Source organism: Equus asinus, chromosome 8 (genome assembly GCF_041296235.1).
Source record: "Equus asinus isolate D_3611 breed Donkey chromosome 8, EquAss-T2T_v2, whole genome shotgun sequence".
Taxonomy (NCBI): Eukaryota; Metazoa; Chordata; class Mammalia; order Perissodactyla; family Equidae; genus Equus; species Equus asinus.
This window is the reverse complement of record NC_091797.1, coordinates 48,959,238-48,986,522: the sequence shown is the minus strand read 5'-3', so window position 1 is coordinate 48,986,522 and position 27,285 is coordinate 48,959,238. Positions and strand designations below refer to the sequence as shown.

At 39.5% G+C, this 27,285-nt stretch overlaps 2 long non-coding RNA genes across 3 annotated transcripts in view; one reads left to right on the top strand and one right to left on the bottom strand.

The window, feature by feature from the left end:
* The window catches only part of LOC139045987 (uncharacterized), a 366,411-nt gene that overhangs the window by 46,427 nt on the left and 292,699 nt on the right, over positions 1–27,285 (top strand). The window lies entirely within an intron of this gene.
* On the bottom strand, positions 554–19,520 carry LOC139045989 (uncharacterized). Its single transcript, XR_011505568.1, has 3 exons — positions 19,382–19,520; positions 17,214–17,325; positions 554–670 (listed from the first exon to the last, which is right to left on the bottom strand). It is a non-coding gene; the product is annotated as an uncharacterized lncRNA (long non-coding RNA).

Genomic DNA, 27,285 nt, shown 5'->3' with positions numbered 1-27,285 from the left:
GCCCATCTAAGTGCACCAAGAACAGGAACGTTCACCCTCTCTATAAGTTTATGAGCTATAATATGGATTCTTGTTTGTCTTTTGTGGGTTTTTCTTATTTTTAATACACGTGTTGCAGCATACATTGGGAGTCTGTTGAACATTTTCACATGTAAACTAGTGAATAATTCATATTGTGAATATTCATATTCACTAGTACAAGTGCCATTCCTGTGCCTTACGGTGTACAAACCATAGGAGTTTGAGGGCTTGCCAACCAACGTACCAGTAACTTTATTTTGAAATTTGTTTTGTTTGGAGTTAACAAAAGGTAAAAACAATAAATGGCCCTTTCTGAAAGCTTGGCTAAGGTCCCAGAATTTGCACACGCCTTTGCAATATGCTCATACTATATAGCACATCGGGTATCTTCAGCCTGTTTTCTTGGCTTCTTCAACTGACCAAGTTACAGACTAAAGGAAGAGGACTCTTTTCTACTACTAGGGGGTTGTATCATGGTAAATATTTTTTAATAATTTAAGAAAACTATGGTAAAATACACATAACATAAAATTTACCATCGTAACCATTTTTAAGTGTAGAGTTCAGTGGCAGTAGGTATAGTCACTTTGTCGTCAGCCATCGCCGCTATCCATCTCCAGATCTCTTTTCATCTTGCAAAACCGAAACTCTGGTGGCAGAATATTTTGTATATACAAATGAATCTATAAAGCTGAAATAGGGAATTCTTATGGTAGAAGGCGCAATAGTGACATATCACTAATTTGATTTGTAGTCTCCATTTCTTTGACATTTCACCATCTTCAACTAACATTTATATGGTGTTTTATTATAAATATTCTCACTTAATATTCAAAACTCATGCAACGTAGACATTAATATTGCATTTTATAAATGAAGAAATTCAAGTGGTCATAGAGGAGAGGTAATGAAGGAGTCAGAATTACAGTTTCGTACTGGTGCCCTTAAATCCTTTCTGTTGCTGTTTTTCCACTTCAAAAGACTCTGACTAATATTTTCTTTCTTTATTTATCTATCCTCTCTCTTTATTGGGGGGGAAGGGGTAGGTGTTGAGAAGGTGGATTCTGGAGTTTTCTTTTAAATGATGGGTCTTGCCCTAACAATAGACAGTCTTGTTCGTGACCCTGGGCGTCTCATCCGATCAGGGATGATTATGCTTTGCCTAAACACTTAGTAGATGCGGCAGATGTCTGTTCAAATATTACTTTAAAAAATGCCTGGAATTGTATTGAAATTGCCTCCATTATTCACTAATTAAATTGTAGATTGCTTCTCCTGGGGATTCTGCACTGGGCTGAGTTTCTTCAATTGTTTGCTTTGGACAATGACAAAATAAATCTTTTGCATTGTAGCTTAGTGAAAAATCCTGCTGAATGGGCTAAATAAGTCCACAGTCATCCTATGACAGACTTATTTTTTTGAAAAAAACAATCGATTCTATTTTTTTGGCAAGACAAGGCATGGGCAGATAGTGAGCTTTTCTTTGTCTTTATTTGCGTATTTGGTTTCTGGTGCTTAAAATACCTAGAGGGGTCTCAGATACAATGGAGGCCCCTGTGTTCTATTGAACGTGTCAGCTCCCTTGGTCTGCGTGGCTTTTACCAAGGACAGCACAATGGAACTCAGATATTTGAAAACCACGTGTGTTTCTCACATGGCTGCCACAATTTAAATCTTGAATCAGTCTTTTCAAGAGGTTAGATGTAGCAACCAGTTTGCCCCCAGGCCTTCGTCTGCGGTCCTTATCAGTGGTTGTTGCCTTGCTATAGTGTTTACAGAACATTCTCCCATGTGCTATTTTCATTTACAGAGGGGGGAAGAAAAAAGAAAACTGGGAGAAAGAATGAGCCAGAAGAGTCTGATATTCCTCCAGACCAGGGGCTTGTCACAATATGCCCTTGATATTTTTGAACAAGAATACTTGCTTGCTCTTAAAATGTAAATTATTTCCATTCCCCTAAAAAAATGCACAGCAATTGCATGCTAATGTTCACTCCTATCCACAGATATTTAAGACTTTGCTATCAGAATAAAGAAATAGCTGACAATTGTGGGCACTGGCTTTGGGGTAGCCAGTGTCTCTGCTAAACTTTTCATATAGATTATCAGATTTAATTACAACCTGGCGAGGAAGGTGGTTTTTGTCCCATTTTACAGATGAGGAACGTGAGGTTCAGAGAGGTTGCTCAAAAGTCACACCAGTAATAAATGGCAGATCTGGGATTATGTCCATTCTGTGATATAAATGCTCAGGATTTTAAAATAGCAACATTTTTAATTTTTGTTTTGTTTTTTCACTAAGGAAGATTCGCCCTGAGCTAACATCCACTGCCGGTCTTCCTCTTTTTCTTTTGTATGTGAGCCATCACCACAGCATGGCCGCTGACAGCTGGGTAGTGTAGGTCTGTGACTAGGAACCGAACCCGGGCTGCTGAAGCGGAGCGTCCTGAACTTAACCACTAGCCACCAGAGCTGGCTTGCAACATTAGTTTTTACAGGATTGTCACTGATATTAATGTTCTTTAGGCATGAGAACCCATGTGGGAGCAACTCAAGCATATGGATGTTAAAGACAATCTCTGGTAAAATGTTAAGGATGTAGTTCCTCTCAACCATGTGCTACCCCTGGCAGAATGGAAGTGGGAGCTGTAGAGCTACCACAATATTGGATGGGAAACAGTGCTTTTCCAATCAAGTGCCTCCGAGTGACCCTAGGCAGTTGGTGCGAAAGAGTTTGTCACTAACGTAACTAATCAGAAAGAAGTGTCGGATATGTTTGAAACAACCCAGAGATTCCCATGTGGAGCTGTTGAGAAGAGCTCAAGGAGTGTGAAGAAAGGAAAGTTGATTGGTGTCCAGGATAAAATAAGGGCCGCATCTTAGCACCACAGATGGAAACTACAGCAGCAAATAATAGAGAACCAGAAGAGAGACATTTCCATCTGCCTTTCTTCAGAAAAAGATGTGGAAGAAGTAGAGAATGAGAGCAAATAAGTCACCACTGGTTACGTCAGAGCAAAATGCAGGACAAATTGAAAATGGACTCTTCACATACATATTCCTGTTTTGATACACCCTGTGCCATACAAATTGTGTTGGAGGTAAAGACCTATTTTAGCCTTATATATTTAATTTATTTAAAAAACCTAAATGTTTCTTTTCACAGGATATCATACCACTTCATTGTTAGGTGTAAATTCTCCTAGTTAATTTTTGGAGTGAAATGTAGCTTTTTGTTCTTAATGTCGTCTTCCAGTGTTAGTTTTAAGAGATTGTATGGCAGACACACTCATGTTGTTCTCTAGCTGTGTTGTAGTATTTGAGAAACGCTGAGGTTGTTGAGTAACCTTTTGTAGGGTAGTGATGAAATTCAAGACTGTAGGGTTGTTTATAGGTTACTAGGAACAAAATGTTGCTGCTTATTTCTGAATGTCAAGTCACCGTGACCTACTGTTTTTTTTTTTGCATATCTTTTCCATGATTCAAGTTTTTCAGGCGTAAATCATTTGGGGGCTTTTTCCCTTTTTCTTTGCTACCTCTTCTCGTAGCATCTCTGTTCTGGTACTCGCCTGCTAACATGGATCTTTTAATCATAGTTTAAATGAAGAGGCATGGGAAAAGATTTTGACGTATTTCATTAGACAAATGGATATTGTGTCATATTAGTATAGAAAAATATTTTCTTCATTGAAACTAGCAGGATTTCGTTTATTTAGGAGTGTGTGTGTGTGTGTGTGTGTGTTTCACAGGCCCCTATGAGAATTTCTTGAAAGCAATGGAACTTTGCCCCAAGAAAAAATCCATATATTCATGTGCACATAAGATTTTTTCGTACAGTTTCAAATGGTGGAGTCATCCCTGAACTCCTGGCTATGAATCCTTTGTTCTGAAATATCAGAAGTCATTTTGAATATACTTGGCTTTGAGCACTGACTATTTGTGTGGTCCCCAGAGAAAGGTAGCCTTTTGAGGTTGAGTGAGACTTTGGACATTTCTAGATTTCAAGCAAATGCACTCTGGTACACACTATATAAGGTAGAGAGAGAACTTGAGTTTGCGAGTGTGTATCATGGGGATGTTGGATTGGTGAGAAATGGGACCAGAGAAATATTAGAAAGCATAATTAGTGGCTTAGTTTTTTAAATTTTAACTTGAAACATACACTGAAGAAGAAGATTTACAATAACAAGTGTAATGAAGACAAATAAAAGTAAATACAGCTACATTAGACCTTGAGAATGAAGGAGAGAGATCCTTGAAGGCAGGGGCAGTGTCCCAGTAATGTAGGTCCGGGGAGCTCCTATGTGTGAGTAAATAATTGGCTCTGGAAGTGGACGAGGCCAGTCCTCATGAGATATGTTCTGGGAGGAGATGCGTTTTGCGTCAGAGCTTCATCTTGAAGCTTACTGAATTTAAACTATTTTTCCCCAAGACTTCTCAACCGTAAGCCATCTAGCCTTGGAGGAAGACCTGCAAGAGCTGTGAGACCTCCCTACCCTCCTTTCCCCTCCCGGTGGGGGCACCTTCACTCTCCAGCTTCTGAATTGCTATTGAAAGAAATACAGCTAAACAAACTGTGCAAACCTGGGCCTACAAGAGCCAAGATCGTCATCTTAGACCACACTTACCGTCCTACTAGCAATGTGTAATAAAAGGCCACAAAACAAAAAACTTGTCTTCATCCTCCTCCAACAATCCTTCAGTTATACCACTCACATGACAGCTATAAATAATGCCTTATAGTTGTCTTAGTTCGTTTACCAGACTGGAAAGCTCTTAAATTAAGGTCAGGGATCTTTTCTAACACAACTCAGTTGTCCTTTACTACCAAGGCAAGCCAAGCATATTGCTGGTATTTAGCAAATAGTTGCTGAGCAAATATTAAAAAGGCTGGACAGCTAGTGTCACTTAAAATCTCTAAACATTCTCTTTTGAATTGCTTTCAACTCCTGATCAAGTTGGAAGAACAGTTCAAGGTTATGTTGTCAGAGGCTGAGCCATTTGCTTGTCATCGTGACAATTAGTCTGGTAACTTAGCCTGAATCTACATAGCAAGTAAATCGTAGTACTTGCATTTTGGTTTTCTCTAGATGTTTATGATGCATAGAATCGTGATGGATGGAGTTACAGTCGTATTCTGATCATTTTATTGCATGGCCTCAGTTGCAGGCAGAGATGAAGCAGGTTCAGTCATTAAATAACCGTTCATTGACTACCATGTGCTAGGTTTTATTTTATATACCAAAGATATAAACATGAATAAGATGTGGTGTCTGCTTATAAGCAGCTCTCAGCTTGGTAGGGGAGATGATACCTGAGTAGTAATTGCAGTATCTAATGTGTTAAGAGGTAAGGAAACGGACAGAGGAGGGACTAATTGATTCTGCTTAGGGATGGGGAGAGTGCCAGGCACAGGGAGAGGGTAAGGAATGAGACTAGAATGGTGACATTCCAAGCAAAGGGAAGAGCCTGTGCAGAGCACAGAGGAAGGTGTGGAGATCCGTGGGTAGTATGCCTGGAGTATAGGACGCAAGGGCTGGGAATGGCTGGGGATGGCATGGAGATGTGGTGTGTAGAGACTCTACAAGGGTTGTTAATCCCCCCAGACAGAGTGGCTTGGATTTTCTCTTGTAAGCATTGGGTGTTTTTGAAGGGGTGAAGGCAGATTCTGACTACCAGTTTTTTTTCTAGTAAATATCTACACCCAGATCTCAGTTCTTGCCTGGGGGAGATAGTAAATACGGACCAAAAGTGGCCCGAGGAGCTATTTCATCACATTCCAGCAAATTATCAGGGAAGCTTAAACAAAATTCAGTATAGGGCCGGGTGACGGCCAAAATAGCACAGAATCATTGGAGAAAGATCCTCTACGATATAGCTTTCTTTCTTTGTTTGTTTAGAATTAAGAGAACTAGGGGTGAACTTGGAGAGTTTCTCATTTTAGCATTTTGACTTGGGGGTCCGAGCAAGACTAATGGTGTCCTCAGTGTTGTCCTTTCTAAACTGGCTTTATGTAGGGCTGACGTCAGAAGAGTGGTGGCCAGTGGTGTAAATAAAAATAAGAACAACAGCAAACAATTAGAATACTGAATCTGGGTCACCTTGCGCTTGGTGAGGTAAGAAAACTACTTAGACTCAGCATCTGTATGACCTGCATAACTGGATTTACATGTTCTGGCCCCCTCTTCAGTGGCTGACCAGTAGTTTTAATTAAAAAACCCTCCACTTCATCATATACCTTAGTAGCATTGTCTCCCCATTCGTTCCTTTATCCAGTAACAAATATTTATTAAACACCTACTAAATGCTCCTCTTGTTGGTTAAATTTCAGGAAACTTTTAAAAGAGAGACCCTCTTTGCAGCCCATTTCTAGAAAAACACTTGCCATGGAGACTTCCGGGACTGTTTGAGTGAAGACTTCATCAATCAATATTTATTTGAACACTTAATGAAGAGCCAGGCCCTCTGCTAGGCTCTGGCTTTGGGAATTTGATGCCGAACTCTACATGGCTCAGCCATTGTCTTCATGGAGCATCCATTCTAGGGGGATATAGACAAATAGGAATAGCAGTGGAGTGTTGTATGAGAAATGCTCTGACAGGGTAAACACAGGGCGCCACAGGAGAGTCTAGGTGGGTTATCTATCCCAGACTTAGAGGAAAGACTTCTTGAAGAAAGTGGTGTCTAAGCAGAGACTTGATGAAGAGCAAGAGTAAGTCAAAGGAAGGGAGTGAGGGAAGATGGCACAGGGTGGGTGTTACAGGCGTTCACAGGAGTATGTGCCAAAGCCCAAGGTGAGTGTCTTGGTGTTAAAAATGAAAGGCAGTTTAACCTGGCTGAATTGTGGAGTGTGAGGTGGAAGCAGAGAAATTGGGCTGGGGCATTGTGCAGAGCCTCAACACGCTTTGACCTACCTTCAGGGGTTCGGAATTCATTTTAATATCCGTAGGAGACTTGCTTCCTAGAAAGATCAGACTGGCTGGTGTGTGAAGAATGGATTGGGTGAGGCAGACTTGAAGGCAGATCAGTGAGGAGGTTTCTGCTGTAATCTGGCTGGGAGCTAACAGCAGCCCTAACTAGGGGAGTGGCTGTAGGAATGCAGGAAAATGGCTGGCGTCGGAAGATATTTAGGAGGTGGATTCTAAATGGGACATGGCAACTGACTGGAGGTGGGGGTCTTGGGCGGCTGGTAAGAAGAGGATGCTCATCCTTTGGTTGGAAAACACAACCCTTATCTATGGAGGTGGCATTATTTTCAGTGTAATCCAAAAAGTATTAAAATAAACTGTTTGGTCTAAGAAATCTTTATAGCTCTGCTAGGTCAGCCAGTATATAGATGTGTCCGAGAGGGGAAAGGAGCAAATTGAGAAGGGGGAACACATTCCACTTTTGATTTTTCTCTCCCTGCTTTCGAATTTCAAGGCCAGTGGCATATGCCTCATTGGTTCGAGGGAGACCGTGATCTTGTAGTCTTTTTCATTGTCAGAGAACCAGAGAGATGTAAATTTCCTTGGAGAAGGTGATTTTTTGCAGCCTTTGAATAAAAGCACTTCTAGTTCCACCTTTAGCTGAAAATCAATGATGTCTGGTGTTTATCAGAAGCCACTCAACACTCTTATGTCCAGGTCACCAGCACTCATATTTTATGCCTGTCACTTTGAGCCAAATAATCTCCAATGGTCCCCAACTGTTAGGATCTCAAGCCTTTCTGTTCTCTTGGATCTTCAGATATTTTTAATTAAAAAAAAAAAAAAATCTCTTCTAGAAAAGTATGTTTGATTTATTGCTGAATTAATAGGTTTTTCTCCTTTTGAACATGTCATCCAAGTCATTAATGAAAAAATGTAGTCTATGATGCTGCAGAACTTGTCCTTTTTATTTTAATATGTTTTAGATAGAAAATATCAAAATCGTCTGCACTTGGCTAAAAGATCATATAGCTGGAATTTTAATTTGATTATCTTTCCCAATTTCCGAGGCTTTCATAGGCAAGTACATTGTCTGAACAGCTGTGCTCCTGCAAATCTCAGTAACAAATGAACCAGGAATGATTTTGTGTAGCAAGTCAGATGAAAGAAACTTCCTAAGGAAGACAGATAATTAAAAGAATGAAGAAAGAAAAACTAGCAAAAATTTGAGCAACTATTTTTTTTAAATAAAGCAATTTGCTCTAATAATTCTTTTCTAACACTAATCTTAAAATATGCTGTCATTAATAGAGAAAGCTCCTTATTTCCTTTTAGATTTTAATATTGGGTGGAAATAAAATTGAAACTAAAGTCAGCAGGAAAGGAGAAATGCTAAAAACTGAGAAGCATAAAAATAAGAATGGAGCAGTGTAGTCAACTTCTATTATCTGTCATTTTCTGTCATCTATATGTGTGTTATCCTTCTGCTGGGATGGGGGATGGAAGGGGAGACGGAGGGACTGTGAAATATGGCTGCCGCCAACCACAAAAAGATCAAATTAACATGTGAAAAGATATTTGAAAGAACTGTGGGATAGAAAGGCTTCTGGCTTTCAACATCTTACCTACTGGATGGATTTGAAAGCATAAAATAAAGCTAAACTAAATTCAGGGGAACATTGATTCACCCAACTGAGTAAACAACTTGCTGAATTTGCTAATCTAATTAATCAAACTCTATTTCTCCTTTCCAAAGTAGATTCACAGGCAGTAAGATAAATTAAATCAACTTTTTTTTTCCCCCCTACTTGCTAAAAATAAGCTTTCTTTCCCTGGGTGAATCGGTCATTTAAATTCCCAAGGCTGTACTCCCGCGGTCCACTGGCAGGAAGCAATTGTTTGGACGTAAAATCGTTTCTTTGCAGATTGCAGAGTCTGGGTTCTGAGTATCATCTCTTAGCTCTACCACCTAAACTGATGAATAAAATAAATGTTAACTGAAGTTATTTTTAGAAATAAATGGCCAGTGGATGACGTTGATTTGCAGATACTGGGGCCTGTGACTTATATTTGGATCTTTTATGAAGCTTACAACTAGAATGATGGTAGGAAATAATGGCTTTGGGAAGAAATCCTGGAAAATTAAGGATATTTAAAGTTTGAAAACTATTGTAATGGTGAAAATTTAGACACTGAAATAGTAATACTGTTCAGTTCAGTAGTCTGTAGATCTGGTACTTAATGTCGAGTTTACCTAACTTTAAACCGCTAGAGTCAGATTTAGTTTTGGATTGCACGTAAATACATAGAATAATTTTATACGTACACACATTCACATAAATACAATATACAAAGAAAAGTGAAGAACAGTAAAGAGGGAAGAAAATGAATCAAAAGATTGCAAAGTGGTGAATGAAATCTTTGTGCAAATAAGGCAAAATATAATATAAGGATATCCTAGAAAACAAGTTAAGTGTGAGTCAAGACTGTATCACTAGGTTTTCCACGTTTTAAAAGCACAGTACAAGGATGCAGAAATAGGAGGACTGCACATTGGAACTGAGAAAGCAAACACTGTTTATATTAAAGTTCTGCTCACACTTGCTGCCTTTCCTTGCCTTTGTCATGAGTGGGCACACTTCCAAGGAAGAATCTAAATGCAAAGTGCTTCCAGCTGACTTCTTACTGCCGCTAATCTTAGTCACCTTTCTGGTGCCCTTACCTTGAGGATCAAAGAATCTCCAGGATTGCCCTTCTCCACATTTCCTTTCCTGATGGACCTATTCCCATTCTTTCCAGTCTTGTTCACCCTAGGACATTACGCTCAAAACTCATTTACATGCTCAACTAATCTGAATGAAAACGTAAAGGAAGATCAGGGCATGATCAAGTTAAGTTCTGAAGATACTTGAGGAGTTGGGTATCAGTTTAATAGATGAAACAGTTCTTGGAACTGCTTCTCTTGTGACATAAGTCTTAGTATTGCTGTCATTTCTTAACGCTCTCTTCTACTTCCATTTCGAGGTGTTGGCTCAACGTTGTCTTGTCACTTACAGACTACATATTTTGCTTTCTGGAAACTCATGCCCACCTCTTTGAATTTGGGTCGAAGTTGCTTTCCTCACAGTCTGGGAGAGTTGTTAAACATGACAGTGCCCTTCTGAGGTGAGCTGTGAAATGTCATGTAAGTTATTATTATTTTTTACTAGATGTGATGGATTTCCATGTGTAGTAGGGATGGCTTAGGCAAATCTCTAAAGTTTGCTTCTAAACCCTGTGAATCCCAGAGCTGTTGCTGTTGGGCATTGCAGTATGGCCTACCTCAATTAGTGAAGGCAAAGTAGTCATTTTATTTAATATTTTAAATGTACCATCTCCATACTGTTCTGTGGGCAGATATACTGAGGATTAAACGAAACATTTCAAACTTGGTCATCATGGATTTGGCTGCATAGATGGCCAGACTAGATTGGTTTCTAGGAATTCATTTCGTAATTTATCAAATTATTCCTAACATCCCAGTTGGGAGAATGATTTGGCCAGGTGCAAGTGAGGAAGATAAACATTACCTTGTTTTAATTGTGACAGCCGAGTCATCCTTAAATACGCAGCACTTTTCCCGTGACATCTTCCCCAACCCCCTACCCACTGCTCAGCCATTAGTTACTATCTGAGTTGATCCATGTGAAGCATTAAGTATGAGGTCTTAGGACCATAGGACCACATAAGCGTGGTGACAAATGTTAGCTATCGCTATTATTATTTTAATATTTATAATAAAAATATTTTTTATATTTATACTTATTTTTATTTTACAACAAAAATTTATTTTTATGCCCTCTGTGCTCTTTTGTGACAATCTGTACATCATACATGCATTCAAGCAGCCATCAAAAATGTACTTCTTGCCTACTGTATTTCAGGCACTGGCACTAGATGCTAGTGATACAGGGATGACTAAGACAAAGTCTCTTTCCTTCTGAAAAAGATGGTTCACCTCTTATAATAATGTATTATGCTGTAGTATATTTATTTATGTCTTCCAGATTGTGAGTACATTTAAGGTCAAAACCATGGGAGCTAAAAAATTCATGTCAACTTACCCTAAAATAGTTTAGAATTAGAAAGATAAATCACAAAGTACTTTGCATTGGTAAAACTACTGTTATTTAAAAAATAAATTTTTTTTTTTTTTGAGGAAGATTAGCCCTGAGCTAACATCTGCCACCAATCCTCCTCTTTTTGCTGAGGAAGACTGGCCCTGAGCTAACATCTGTGCCCATCTTCCTCTGCTTTATATGTGGGACGCCCATCACAGCATGGCTTGCCAAGCAGTACTAGGTCCGCACCTGGGATCTGAACTGGTGAACCCCAGGCTGCTGAAGCAAAACGTTCAAACTTAACTGCTGTGCCACTGGGCTGGGCCTATTTCTAAATTTTTATTAGCACTTAGAACAGTATCTGACATATAGAAAACTTTTAATAAACCCAACTATTATTGTCAGGTCATTTATTTTCAGTGTTTCTCTCTGAATGACTTTTCATTGACAACTACTATTTAGTGAGGAGGCCCAGAAACGATAGCATGGTCATTCTAAAAGTTCGACCGTTGCTGAGTTTTTTCCCCTCTGTTTTATTGAGATATAATTGACATATAACATTGTACAAGTTTAAGGTATACAACATAATGATTTGATATTTGTACATATTGTGAAATGATTACCACCGTAAGTTTAGTTAACATCCGTCACCTCACATAGTTACAAACGTTTTTCTTGTGACAAACTACTTTTAAAATACTCTATTCAGTTCTGGACACATGAGGAGTACTGACAACTGCAACACACTGACATTCCTATTTATCGGTTAGGAGACCATACTATAGCGGTAACAACTATTGTGATCCCCACCACAATTACTCCCTACTAACAATACCTAGTGCTGTTTAGAGCTCCCTCATCTCTTGACTCGTTTGAACCTTAGAAGACTTCTATGAGATATGGAGCGCAGCAGATTCTTCTGTATTTTATGGATGTGGGTAGCCTTCCCAGGTAATAGAAGTAATTTCCCTAAGATCATGTAAGTCAGTCTAGCACAGCGGCTCAAACCCAAGTTTCTTCAGAGCAAATCTAGTGTGTCCACCACTAGACCTTTATGGCTGGGATGTTACCTGGATGGTTGAAGAAACTGGGATTATTTCAACGTGGAAAAGAAAAGATATGTGGGAAAGATGATCGCTGTCTTTAAAGGTTTGAAAGCCTACCCAGCCTCGCTGGGTAATTATTAATCTTACTCTGAAACTTCTCAGGGTAAAACTTTGAATGTCTGTTGCTTCTGTCTCCTTTTGTATTGGCTCAATAAAGAAGTTTTTTTCTGATATGCAAGGCCAGAGATGAGCAGGCTCTACCATGCCCTTGTGCCCTCCCACCTATTTGCCTCATTTCATTATGTTCTCCCCCCCCCCCCCCCCCGTTCACAACTCATTGGTCTTCTCTTCTGCCTTCACCTTTGCATTGCTAGGCCGTCTGCCTAGAATGCCATTTCTCTCCCTGCCCCCGTATTTCTTGGTTGAATCTCATGCATCCCTTAGGACTCAGTCTTAATGTTGCTCACCCAGAGAACACTTCCCCAAAAGAATGAATGTTGTGGGACAACCTTGCTAAATAAGTTGGAGTCCCTAATTGCTAGCAACAGAAATGGACCCTAAGCAGGAATGAAACTTATTGAAAGGGTATTGCAAAGTTCTTGGGAGGGCTGAAGAACTAGGCACATAGGTAAGTTTTCAGGAACAGTGTCCAAAACCTTGCCAGAGAACTAGCCTAAAAGTACTTGCTGCCACCTGTGCTACGCCATTGAGCACTAGATGCTGTGGTTTGCACTAGGAAATCTGCTTTGGTGTACCTGCTGCCAGGAGTAGTGCTGTTCTGCCCTGGGAACTCCTCCTTGCAGCCAGTGTTGGCCCCTAAGCTGGTCACTTCTGTTGCCATCCTGACTAGTAAAAGCAAATCAAATCCAAACCAGTAGGTAGCGTCTGTCCTCAAGTTGCTCAGATGTGAATCTCAGTTTTGCCAGGTGACTCTAATGGGTGGTACCTAAGTCACCCTAGTTGCAAAGGAAGCTGGAGAACTGAGTTTTTTATGTTCTATATTGGGAAAGTGGTTCTCAAAAAGCCCAAATTACCCAGCTACATGAGGGCATTCAAAAGGTGCTGGCCCGCCGGAAACACAACAAACATCTACGCTGAGACCTAAGTTCTCATCTATATTGTAGACCAATGATACCTACCTCACAGGATTGTTGTAAGGATTAAGTAAGGTAATTTATGTGAAACTGCTTAATAAACTGTCTAGAGATATATAAATATAAAATATTATTATTCTTTTACTATGATTTATATCTTTGGCCAAAGCATAAAGTCAAGTGCTTACCTACGTTGATTAATTTCCAATTCACTTTAGAGGTCCTTAAAATACGAAGGATATTCTACTTCCCCAAAAGGCATTTTAAGTGTTCGGGAGAAATTGAAAAAACAAACTAGTTCTTACATCAAAGAGCTACTCTTATAAATTTATATCATCGCCTTATTTTTATTTTGTAATGGAAACATACAAAATGATGCCAAGCAGAGAAACTGTAGTTTTAAAAATTTGTGTGGGTTTTCAGCTACTTTTGACTCATTTCTGAATTTTAAGTCTTTGCTCTAATCTAGTTTGTACTCTGCTTTCACCATGAACACGGCCCTCTTGTTCCAAAACAGACAATGGCCTTATTCAACCCTCAGTGCTCTCTACATTTGGTTTTTCTGCTGTGGCCCTTCGGTGACTCTATTAGAGGGATTATTATCTTAGAAAAAATGTAGACGTGACAGCTGAGTTTTTAGCAGAAGTAACAGCAGTTGTGTAAAAGAGGGTGTTAACGTAAATGGTTGTAGCAGTCGCCAAATTTGCATTAACGCTGACAGAGTGGGAATCACGCACACAGTCAGGGAATGATTCTGGCCTTCAGAGGTAAACTTCCTCAGAGGAGAGGTCAATATCAGTGTAATTTCAGAGGACAAAGAACCCTGCAGGGCTGTTTTCCCATTTGACAGAAATATTTCCTTGTATAACATATCAGAATTTCGAGTTATGCTACTTGATTAGCTTTCCTTTTTTGTAAATATTAAATTAAAATAATATATCGCTAGAGAAAGTAAACTAGTGTCCCAGCTTTGTAATGCTGAATATTGGGTTATAATTCTCGGAGTGTTCGATTTCTGCCATCTTAAAGTTCTATTTTATTCAAGAACGGGCAGAATTCCGAGATAAATGTTTTGAGACACCTTACCTAAGTGGTGCTTTTGTAGTAGATTGAACTGCCTCCTGGATTTCCACATTTCTCGTGTGAATTTGGAGGAATTTCCTCTCAATATCTTCTTCTTCCTCCACATCTCCTCAACCCTCTTTTCCTCCTCCACACCCATGCACGCACTCACTCACTCATTTATGCTTAGCCTAAAGTAGACATTTGTTTCAGGACTTTGCAAGTCTGGAAACCTTACACTGTGTTTTGGTAAAGGTCTTAGCTTGGAAGTGGAGGCTGCCTTGTAAATAGCCTGCAGTAAATAGTGTGCACTGGGGTCAAGAGAGCGCTCTAGTAAATAGTAAATTTTGGCGATGCAAAATTTATTTTGCGTATCTGATATGGATAAGTATTTGTGTGATCTGTGAATATTTTCCAGCTATAAAAATTCTAATTTCATCTCTTGAAATACATACCGTGCTTCAGGGGGCTGTTGGTTGGGAAAAGGGGAGGAGATAGGTTGAGGAGCACATGGAATCTTCTGTGCTGAAGCTTTAGCTTTAATTGGTGATGTTGAAAGTAACTTGAAACCTCCCTTAGTCTGCAAAGGAGTTCTCAGGTGACTGTGTGGGTGTATTGTGATTGCATTTTATTGTATTGACTCACTAAATTCTTAGATTACGCTCTACCATGTGATATTGACGAACCATAAAATTCTTCGGGAACCTGCTCAGTAGTGACTTGTAAAGAATTATCTTGTTAATAAACTCAGCATCATTTAGAATTCAACTTTAATTAAAATGGAAAAGTAAATGATTATGTAAAGATTTTTCCTCATTTAAGCTTATATCCTTTTATCGTCTCTTTGCCTTTTCTCTAAATTCAAAGGTAGATTTTATTTTAAACCCATCTTTTGCAAGGTGAATTTTTACAGACTCTTGTAAAACCCGTGCTGTCGTTAGCTTTTGATTTAAAGATTTTTTTTCTTTTTAATTAGAAAGGTTGAGAGGAAGTTCTGAAGTAGAGTCTGAGGGAGGTAAAAATGAAAAGCAGATCTGTGTTATCCAGGGATTTCAGTTTTTAAGGATGCTGTTTAAAGATAATGATTGTTTATGGACACTTTAAAGATGTTTTCTCATAAGAGTTGCCAGATAACAGATTAGTTATCTGAGAGTGGTTTGAAAGGCCTTTTGAAATTGCCTAGGTGACAATACCACCTTATGGTACTTATAAAGCTCCTTTGAAGTTGGCTTTTTATATTGGAAAACCAGAAAATATTTTTCTTTTCTTCTTTTATTAAACAGAAAGTAATACATGGACCCCAGGTTTAGTAAAATGCTGTAGAAGAAAGACACTGGTTATTTTTGTGATGGTCTTGATTTTTTTCATTTTTCAGCCTTCATAGGTTATAGGATTTTTCTGAACTCAGATTCTTCCCATAATGTGTATGCTGCCTTTTGTAAATACATAGTTACCAAGTGCACCCTGTCAGGCCTCAAAATTTGAGGACCTCTTCCCTTTTCCCACCTTTGTTTCTTCCTCAGACATTGTTTGGTGCAAAGTCTGTTGTGCTGCTCCAGCTTGGTTGTTAAGAGAGCTCTGGATGGAGATAAACGTTGTAGGGCATGGGACATTCCTGCACAACCTTTGTTAGACACAGTCACACTAAAAGAACAGAGTAAATGGAATGGGCTGTCAGGGGTCAAGGCTAGAAACTCGCAGAGGCTGATCCTGCTGTTGGGTTCGCAGGCGTTTATGGGAGCCCTCTTCCGTCCAAGCTTCTCTGAGCTCACAAAGGCGGTTCACGGTCCAATGCTTTGCAAAAGCTATTTGAGCAGGCACTTTTCTTCCCAACTAGCTTTTAAGTGCTCCTGGGGCCCTCAAGCCTATTCACTTAGGCCTCTCAGATTATGAATACATAAACCGTAATGATTTTGGAGTCCTAAAGGAAGACATGCTAACTAGAACATCATCAAAACATGATTCCACTAATCGAATGAACAAATACATTTTAAAGTGTCACGGATTCACTCCATTCTAGTAGTGAGTATATTGGTAAGTTTTCGCAAACACTTGAAGAATATTTATTCTGCTGTAGCGTTGATGGGGTGATTGATATTGATTCTAAATTTGCATTCAAATAGTGGAACCGGTCTTGTATGATAGACATCACTTCTGAGAGCAGGAGCAATGATTGTAGTTTTTATGGTTTGACAAAATATACAATACAAGGCATTTGATGCATACGCAAATAGGTGATTTCAAGCCTATTGGAGCTTCCATCTTCCCAAATTCAGAAATTATGTAGTTTATGAAGTGAATTCTACCCCTTTTCAGCTTTGTCTTTCCAAATAAAAATTGTTATTATGATTATTATAAACATATTGAGTCTCTTATTATATTTTAAATACTTCAGTTGTTTTAGGCAATGCTTGATATAACCTGAATCCAATTCTAAATTCCTTTGTGAGAAAATAGAAACAAGCATATGAAATTTGTTATAATAGGATTTAACCTGTAGTGTTCTGATTCTTGCTCTTCCCTTCAATTTTTATTACGTTTTTAATTGCCCACCGGATGATTTATTTTAGAATTGGCCTACTTTTTTTTTTGGCTTCAGTGCCTGTGGGCAAATGTAAATTTGCAGCTGAATTAGCAAACCAGGGATCTCTGAATAAGTTAATAACTACAGTGAGGAATCAAGTAACTGTTGTCTCTCCTTTTCTGGATTGGCTGTGTATGTAGGCGGCAGAGCTAGGACTAGAGATAAGAGGGTTTATGGGGACATGAGTGACCTCGCATTGTTTTCTTAAAATAAAAGGAATGTATGTTTATTGTAGAAAATACAGACAAGTAAAAAGAAAGGAAAATTCGTTATTCTTCCCTTAGAGATAGTTAACGTGAACATTTTGATATTGTTTATTTGTCTTTTACTTTTCTGAAATATTTTACGTGTAAAAAGTGTACATATATTTCTGTAATAAAGAAGAATAAAATACCTACCTGTGTATCCGCCATCCAGCTTCATAGAACAGTATTCATCTTCTTTCCTCCCCCGTCATGCCTCCTCGCTTGTGCCCCAGATGAATTGTTTTCCTTTTCAGTTAAAATTTGTCTTTCAAAATAAAAAATGTTCTTATTGTGATTATTACACACACACTTTGTCTCCATGTATTTTAAATAATTCAGTATCCTAGATTGTGTTTATCATTTTCTTGTGTTCATTCCTATTTTCACCACACGCGTCCCTATATAATAATCGCTTTATTTCGTATGTTTTAACTGTTTAAATAAGTGGAATCGTACCACATTTCTTCTATTGCAACTTACTTTTTTCGATTAACATTATATGTTTTGTGATGTGTGTGGCGGCAGTACGTTTACTTTTACTACTGTGTAGTATTACTTTGTTTGAGTGTACTGCCATGGCTCTATTTCATGTCAGTGGTCCTTTGGGTTTTAGTTGTATAGCAGATTCTATCAGAGCCACCCACAACCCTTGGATCTTTCTTGGCACTCTCACCAACTTTCACATTCTGTTATCTGCATCTATGCCTGCGGCCTCTTCCTCGGCTCCAGCTGTGGAAAGCTGTTTGGCCAATGCACAGGGCAGCCGGCTAGAGCTGCCCATTGGAGCAGCTCCCAAACAATGACTCCTGAGCGTTGGGGTGTAAATACCTCAGCTCCCTCAGATGATTCCAGTTCTCGTCATTTCCCCATGAGATGATATGCCAGTCACCCATATAGTGACTGGTTTAAGAATATACCCTTTACTGACTGTCTTTCCTTCCATGTGTTACTCCACATCTCTACCAGTTTTCCTGTTTATTTTTCCTTCTAAGGGACCTTAATGCTTACCTCAGGGTCTGCTTCTGAGAGACGCTAAACTAAGACAGGTTTTTACGGTTTTGGTAATTGCAAATAGCGTTGCTGTGGACGTTCTTGAACATGTGTCTTGGTTCACAGAGCAAGTGTTTCTCTGGGCTATATTCCCAAGGAGAATGACTGGTTGTAGGGTATGCATATATTCAACATTGTTAGATGATGCCAATTGCTTTCCGAAGAGTGCTCATGAGTAGTGAATAAATATTCCTATTATGTAACATCCTTGCTAACTTACCATTGGTATTATGGTAAGCATAAAGTAGTTTCTCATGGTTTTAATTTGCATTCCTGAATAGTTAATGAGATTGTGCATCTTTACATATATTCTTGGCCATTTGTTTTTCCTCTTCTGTAAAACACATGTTTGTATCTTTTGTCACTTTTGCTATTGGCCTGTAATTTTTTTGCAGGAGCTCTTTATGTATTCTAGGTACTGGTATTTATGTGCTGTAAAGTTTGTGGCTTGTCAGGTCACTTTCTTATAAACATCTTTTTTTTTGAGGAAGATTAGCCTTGAGCTAACGTCTGTGCACATCTTCCTCTCTTTTATATGTGGGACATCTGCCACAGCATGGCTTCGTAAGCAGTGCTAGGTCCCTGCCTGGGATCCAAACTGGCGAACTCCAGGCTGCTGAAGCAGAGTGCAAGAACTTAATTGCCATGCCGCTGTGCTGGCCCCAACTTATGAACGCTTTTGATGAACAAACTTATTAATTTAAAGTAAATGAATTCAGATTGGAGCGTTGTCTTTCACGATTAAGCATGATGTTATTTGTAGGTTTCCTTAGATGCTCTTTTAATTCGAATGTGTAGATCATTTGTATTTCATATAATTATCAGTATGATTTGGTTTAAATCTACCATCTTATTTTTAAATTTTTATATATTTATTTCTGTTTTCTTATTTTCTTTCTCCTTCCGACCCTTCTTCTTCCTTCTCTTTCCTTCTCCTCTGCTGCTTCTTCTTTTCTTGGTGTATTTAATACTTCATCCATAGAAGCAGAAATCCAATACATTAAAATTTTAACAGCATTTCTATCATGTGGACAATTGAAGGATTCCCTTCTATCCTGGAATTGCCAGCTGTATAGTGGATATCTGGGATAAAGTGTTTCTGATAGAATGGGTTTGGATATCGCTGATACAGTGAAAAATATGGAGTGTGAATTTGTGATATTGAGCTACATTCAGTGGGTGACATTGTTTGTCTGTAAGGTGGCTCTTGAAATGCTGGAGAACCAGAGAAATACGCTAGAAAACATCAAATAATTGAACACAATACTTACCTTGGAAGACCGAGTGAGACAGATGATGGGCAGTACGTAAAGAGCGGAATTTAAAGAGACATCTGTGTGGCTCGTCAGGTCCATCCAAAATCCTGTGCAGGAGACCCAACGCCATGGCTCACTTCATTCGTCAATGAAGGCAGGCTCCTTGCTCAACTTTTCTCTATTAATCTGCCAATAAGTTCAGCAAAACGCTCTTTATTTTTTAAAAATGTAATTAAAACGACCCGAGAAAGCTTCATCAGTCACCCGAAGTCTTGCTTTTTTTAAACAGCTTGGTGGAGAGGAGTTTTCACAGTGTTTATAAAATGAGGTTGGGTGAGGTCACTGAAGTGGTGTTTGTTTTTCCTGTAGCTATTTCAGTGGCAGTTATGTACGGCTTGATATGCTTTGTTTGGGAATGTGCGATACCATGAAGCATACAATTTTTTGGTCTGTACTTCCTGAAGCAAGATCTTACTCTGTGTATAGATAGTGGGGTATATAATAGTTCCTGTGATTTTAATAATAGAATTCTAATGTGTGAGACCTGAAATAGGTCTTTAGACATCATCCAACTCTCTCACTTTACAGAAAAAGAAATGGGCATGGAGGAATTAAAGAACCCATTTCAGTCATACCACCTAGGAAATTTAGGTAGATCATGTGAAATAGAGATTCACCCCCAAAATGTATTAGAGGTTGGTTACTGATTTGACAAAACTATTCACAAAAATTTTTCTTTTTACTATCAGTTCTCTTAATTCAGAAAGTGACTAAAGTTTCCAGAATGAGGAAGACAGGCTAAATTTCAGGAGAATGTCTATTTCTCAAGAGACACACTCAGTAGAAAGTGGTGGGAAGGGGTTTAGAGGTCGTAAATCTAAGCTTAGGAATATTATCTTCAATCTCATAATATTCTGAAGGGCAGATCTCATGGATGTATGTCTTGGGTAGTCTTGTGAGGGATTGCTTAAGAAAGAGGGGTAGCTTAAAAGTGGTAAATTTTATATTATGCATAGTTTACCACAGGAAAAAAGAAACGAAACGCAAATTTTAAAAAAGTGGGCTGTGTTGGGGTCAGCCTAGTGGCATACTGGTTAAGTTCGTACACTCTGCTTTGGCTGCCTGGGGTTCATGGGTTTGGATCCTGGGTGCAGACCTACACACCACTTATCAAGCCGTGCTGTGGTGGTGTCTCACGTACTAAATAAGGGAAGGTTGGCACAGATGTTAGCTCAGTGACAATCTTCCTCAAGCAAAAAGAGGAAGATTGGCAACAGATGTTAGCTCAGGGCCAATCTTCCTCACCAAAAAAACCACAAAACAAAACCAGGAGGCTGTGAATTCACACCATTTTTTCTAGTTTTTGGGGTAAGAGAGAAGGTCAGTTCTAATGTGTATAATTTCTGTGACTTTCCTGAGGGGCACCACCAACTCTTGAGGATGACAGGTCTCTTTTTTGAAGGTAGAGCTGAGGAAATCATCAACCAAAGTTGTGAAAATAAAAATTGGTCTGCCTGCTGGAGGCTACCCAACCCTCTTCTTCTTTCTGCCATGTCAAATGACCTCATTCCGTTTGCTCTGGCCATGCTACTCTGAGTGACTCATGATTCCACACAGGCTTGAAAGAATGCTGTTTATTCAGTATCTGTTATGTGTGAGGCAAGGTGCTAGAAATTGCAAATACATTATCACAGTTATACAACACAATCGTGTGCTGGAGGTAGTATTGTTCCTATTTAATTTACAGGAAATGTGAGGCTCTGAGAGGTAAAATAAACTATCCAAGCTCACACAGGTAGCAATTTAGAGTTAGAATTCAGCCCTAGGTCTCTGTTGTTGTAAGTTCTTGATCTTTTCACTATAACGTAATTGCTTCAAATTTCTTATCCCATCCAAGTTAAGTGGAGGCAAGAATTTAGTACCTCAGACTTAGTATATATTTTTGCAGGGCTAATAAGTATAAGAAATAGGATTTTGTTTGGCGTGAAGTGAGTATTTCATTCATTCATTAGATTTTTAATGAGAGTCCACTTTGTGTTAGGCCTGAATAAGACAGACAGGGTCCCTGCTTGCAGGGGAAAATAAATTATTCCATAGCTGTGTGAGCCCACTTCATCTGTAGGCAAAAATTTATTTGAAACCTAATTAAGGACAAAAGTAGTGCTTTTAACTATTTCTCTGCTACTTTAGTTACTACCAGCTGTCGTCTGGTTTAGCAAGAGCAAAACAGACTAATTCAGCAATATGTCTTTCTTTGGAGAACTCCAAAAATATGTATATTAAAAATAAACGCAGAGGCCAGCCCAGTGGTGGTGAAGTTTGTGTGTTCTGCTTCTGTCACCGATGAAGATGGATGGTACTATTTTCGATAATAAAAAGTAATAATTGAAGGGCTGGCCCAATGGCCTAATGGTTCAGTTTGGTGCACTTTGCTTTGGCGGCCTGGGTTCAGTTCCTGGGCACAGACCTACGCCACTCATTTGTGGCCATGCTGTGGTGGTGACCCACATACAAAATAGAGAAAGATTGGCACAGATGTTAGCTCAGGGCAGATCTTCTCAGGGAAAAAAAAAATTAAGAAAAATATCAGATGCTACTCTGCAGAGATTTAAAATAGGGCGGTATGGGGGCCTGCACTGTGGTCAACTGGTTAAGTTTGTGTGCTCTGCTTGGGCAGCCCGGGGTTTCTCCCGTTCAGATCCTGGGTGTGGACATGGCACCGCTCATTAGGCCATGCTGAGGCAGCATCCCACATAGCACAACCGGAGGCACTCACAACTAGAATATACAGCTATGTACTGGGGGGCTTTGGGGAGAAGAAGAAAAAATAAATAAATAGAATAGGGCGATGTGGGGGTGCTGGGGTGGGTGCTGCTGACTGGCAGGTTGGTGAGGGGTCTCTGAGAGGCCTCATCTAAGCTGAGGCCTGAATTACAAGATGGAGCCTCTCCTGTGAAGATCAGGAGGAAGGACATTTGAGGTGGGGGCAACAGGCAGAGCAGAGGCCTCAAGACAGGAGGGATTTGGGGTGAGGAACCCCAAGACAGCCAGCGTGACTGCCGAGGAGAGGGAGGTGGGGGGGCAGGCGCAGGTCGGGTCACTAGGGCCCAGTAGGGGTGAGGGGGAAGGATTTGATTCAGAGTGCACCAGAAGATGCAGGGGTGATCACGATGTCCGTGCTCCTAAAGGTCAGGTTAGGGGCTGTCCGTGAAGCCTTGAGGAGCTGTAGCAGTGTCCTGGTCCCAGGAGCTATTTATGAAGTGTACCTCGGAAAATTCAGTTCTTCCCAGTTCCACGCTGGCACAAGTCTTTCCTCACCATGTGATGCCCTTCTTTGCTTTTCCGACAAATGCCTGGCCAGGAAGTCTTTCCCTTGTCAGAAGTACTTGATCCTGACCCTTGCCTTGTTCTGCACTTCCCGAACACCCTTGCTACTGTGTTCCTGCAGTGATTCTTGGGATATTTCTCTGTCAATGTTATACCAGTTTTTAATTTTCCCAATCACACTTCTTAAATATAGGGGTCGTTTTTGCTTCCTTATTCACTCTCAGTGTCCTAGACACAGTAGCTCATAGATGTGTTGAATGACAGTGAGCTTTTGCGTTCTGGTGCTGTGACCATGATGAATGAGAGCCAAATAGGAATGGATCATGGCATAAGAGTTGACTGAGTGGTGGGGAAGGGGGAAGAGGGCAGTACTACCAGGATGAAAGTTAGCTACATGCCCAGGTCTGAGTTTTTTTTAAACCAGGAATAGCATTGTCTGCCAGGAAACCAAGGGCTGAGCCAGAAAAACCTTTAAGGTCTTTGAGAATTCTTAGTACCTATGGCTTTACGATGGTCATAGAGCAGTTTAGCTGGCTCAAACCCTTGGGGAATGTGGCAAAGTAAACATAAAAGTCTAGATTTTAGTACCTTTTGGCGTGTCAGTAACTCAGAACTGCTTCTTTGAGCATTTGATGCCCCGTTAACCAATAATTTCTTTCCTCTGGTTACCTAGATTCTCTTTAACCCCTGGCTGGGTAAGCTTTTAGTAAATGCATTACATTCAGCTGCTCCCTTCTATTTAGAAGCATTGACTGAGGAGGATGGAATTGGTGAGTTTTTAAATTTCAGAGAACACAGTTTGTATGTTGTATTTGTCAACCATCCTTCAGCATATTTGGTGAAGATGGGCAAATTAAATTTGCCTTTTCCAATATCCTTTGAATTTTTAATGAGCTGCTATATGTCTTGTCATTTTTTTCTCCCCATAGCTTTTGTTTTCAGCGTAACTGTGACCTATAATGCTTTTTTCTACCAAAGTAATTTATTTCTTTTACTTTGCAAGATGGCTTCTCTTTTTCTGTGTGCAAGTTCCCGATTTAGTACAATATAGGGTGCATAAGACACTTCTTTTTTTTTAACTGAAAAGCTATGGAATCTGGTATATCCACTGATAAAACTGTGACATCGTTATCTAAGCAGGAACATGTTACCACAAAGACACGGGTTTTTTTCCTTTGGAAAAGTTTTCAAATATGTCCCTCCTTTAAAAATCACCATTGTGTTATCCAAATGTGAGGATGAGTGATTTTTCAGAAAGAAAAAATGTGTTCCAAATAGATCTTAGTTGATTTCTTTAATCATAAATTATATTACGGGCCTTAAAAAAAAAACCAAAACAAGGTGAAGGTTTTTACTAAACGTTGTATGAAAATACAATTACAAGCTACTGTGTCAGTTAGGAATTAGAGGTGCTTAGACTCATGGATTAGTCCCTAGCTCTGTGCACACACTAAGTCCGAATGCTAAATTTCATTTTAAACATAATTAAGGGCAGACGTAGACCTTCTCACCACTGAACTGCTGGCTTTTGACAGCATCAGCTGTGGTTGAGTTTAGCAGGATCAGATAATAGACTAATTTAGCAAAAGATTGATTGTTTTTGAGAACCCTAAAAGTACAGGTAGTAAGAAATATTTTACTCTGGTCAAAGTTTTCTCCGTTTACACGAACACTCTAATGTGGTTCTGCAAAACTTCTTGGTTGGTTTTACCTTGGTTTTAAACCCCAGAAGAAAAAGTCCAGTCCCTACTAAAGCCAGGATGAACTAGTTGATGAGTTAAGTGTCTTTGTAAACAGCCCCACGCTTTAGAGATTAAGAACACAGCAGTGTCAGCTGTGTGATCGGCATAGCTTGGGATCCTGGACTAGACAGGAAATTGTCACTTTCTCTTTGTCCAGCTGTCTGCCATATGCCACCTATTGAACACAGTGGTTTATGTTGAGAAAACATGAATAATTCAGTGCCAGATACAGCTCCAATGCCTGGAAATTCAACTATATATACAGGTCCTAATAGTAACTTCATAATTACGTGAGAAGATCAAATTAACATATTAACCCTATGTGCATGAAGATAGAGCCATTTAGAATTTCATTTATTAATAATGTGATAATTTTATGAAAATATTGCATCTTTGACAAAGAAAAGCGTATACATCTGTCATTAAATTGATCGACATGCAAACTCAGTATATGGGGTTTTTATAGAATTCTGAGGGTCAGTGTCTGAGTGATTGGTGACTTTGCAGCAAACGCATACAAAAAAGTCACATCTGGACTTAGGATTTTTTTAATTTGAGGATCTAAGGGAGACTATTTAAAAGGAGGTTGCGTGGTGCTAAATTAAGCCTCATTTTTATAATACGCATTCTCATATTCTTGATAGGAACATTGTATATTGCCAACACGTCTCTTATTGCACATTCATTTACGTCATCTCTTTTTTGTTTTGGTGAGGAAGATTGGCCTTGAGCTAACATCTGTTGCCAGTCTTCCTCTTTTTGCTTAAGGAAGATTGTTGCTGTACTGTCTGTGCCAGTCTTCCTCTATTTTGTATGTAGGACTCCACCACAGCATGGCTTGATGAGCTGTGTGCAGGTCTGCGCCCGGGATCCGTCAAAGCGGAGTGCACGTACTTAACCACTACGCAACCAGGCTGGCTCCATTTACATCATATCTTTATCTGTTAGTCTGTACTCCCAGAATGTAGCTGTTGACTTACTTCTTAGGTTTTAGTTAAGATCTCGTCATATAGTATCCTCATTGCACAGCTTTGAAAAAGTTGGAACCTGCCTCCCTCACCACCCTCTGTCAAGATTTCTTTGAATTTCCAGGGATCTTCTGGCCATTTCTTGTTTTTAGCTCCTTTTCCAACTGAACTCTTAATCTCATTCATATCTTCCCCTACCTAACTGTCCCATCGGTCTGCACAGACTCAAACATGAGCTTCAGGCTCTTTTTCATGATTTTCACACACAAAAAAATCACACAGTGCATTATGAGTGTGGAGATTTTAATGAAAATTTGGTGATACTAAGAGAGTTCAGAATCATAGTCATACCAGTAATTTAAAACTTATAGTAAACAGCCCTGTTCTTGAATATCTTACTGGTCATCCTTTCTCCATAGACTACAGGATTTTGCAAATTGTTGATTCCTCTCTCTCTCTCCTCTTTCTTCTGATCTCTCTCCATTCTTCTCAAATTTCCATAAGATTTTTACAGAGAGTGAGGTTTAGCTATGCTTTATCCTTTCTCTCTTGTCTCCCCTGGCCCTCGAGTGGCTCATAAAGATATTTTTTCTTTCTAAATGGAATTCCTTCCCAAAGAGAGACTCTGGAATCAGCTGTTATAATAATACTTATTTTCCCCACAACAAATACAATTGTTATGCAGAATATTGCCAAATTCTGAGCCCACTTGCTATCTTTCTCCCTGTGTTTTTCTAACATGTAGCGTATCTGTGGCTTTTTTTGTTTACTGTTACAGCAGGCATTGATTCCTTGGACCATCTGTGCCAAGGCAGAAAGGCACTGGTACTCACCACCCCAGGGGCAAAGGAGGAGAGTCACCCTGGTCGCTTCTCTTGCTTTTCCACTTTATGGCACGCATAAAATGTCTGTAAGGCACACATGTAGGAGTGAATGGGTAAGGTTGCACGCAGCCACAGATGACTGGCCCAGAGCCTCCAGCTGTTCTCAGGGCTCTGGCCACCCAGCCACCCCAGGACTGAGGAGATCAATATGGAAGCACATCTGTAAATGTCACATGGCCACCTGTTGGGAAGCTCTGGAAGACCGTAGCTTCACTCAAGCCAAGGAAAACCAAAGCAGCTCCTCATCTGCTTGGGCCAGAAGTCCCTCTTTGGGATTTGTGATACTTTACAGAGCAATATAGTTCTTTTATACATAGTTAAATATATATTGCATTGAGTTGTATTACCTTCAACTGTGGAACTCTAAAAATACAGAACCAAAAGTCTCCCCTACAATGTTAGTATTACTGGATTATATTTGATTGTTTTATTTCCAAATGTACTATATTAAGATGCAACATATAACTATCGTTTGCGTTTATTGTTATTTTAACATTCTAATCATTGCTTCTTTTAATTACCTGGATAATTCAAGGGGGCTTTGGAACATCTGTGGGAAAATCACCTGAAGACATGAATGGTTAATTCCAAAGCTCGTTTTCAAAAGGCACAGTGCACAGCCATTCATTTTTTCATTCAATCATTCATTCAAGAAGTGTTGGCTGATTGCCTGGTGTGTGGTAAGGAGAGAAAGGAAAAAAGTATGTCACCGTTGCTCCTTCCAGGAACTGTGACACCTGGAGCTGAATGGAGAGACAGTTCTTGGATATTTGAAGCATTAAAGTTATAGATAAAAGAATTTATCGTTAAGTGCCAAAATAATAGATAACAACAATCAGTGAAACAGGAAGTCCTCAAAAAGGATGATCAGGGTGAAAGCGCATTGTTAGGGAGTAGGGTATAATTTAAGCTGGTCCTTGAAAGATGAGTAGGATTCAGAATAGCTGGAAGTGAGTTAGCACGAAAACTTTGGATTCCGGCAGAGTACAGCTTAGTAT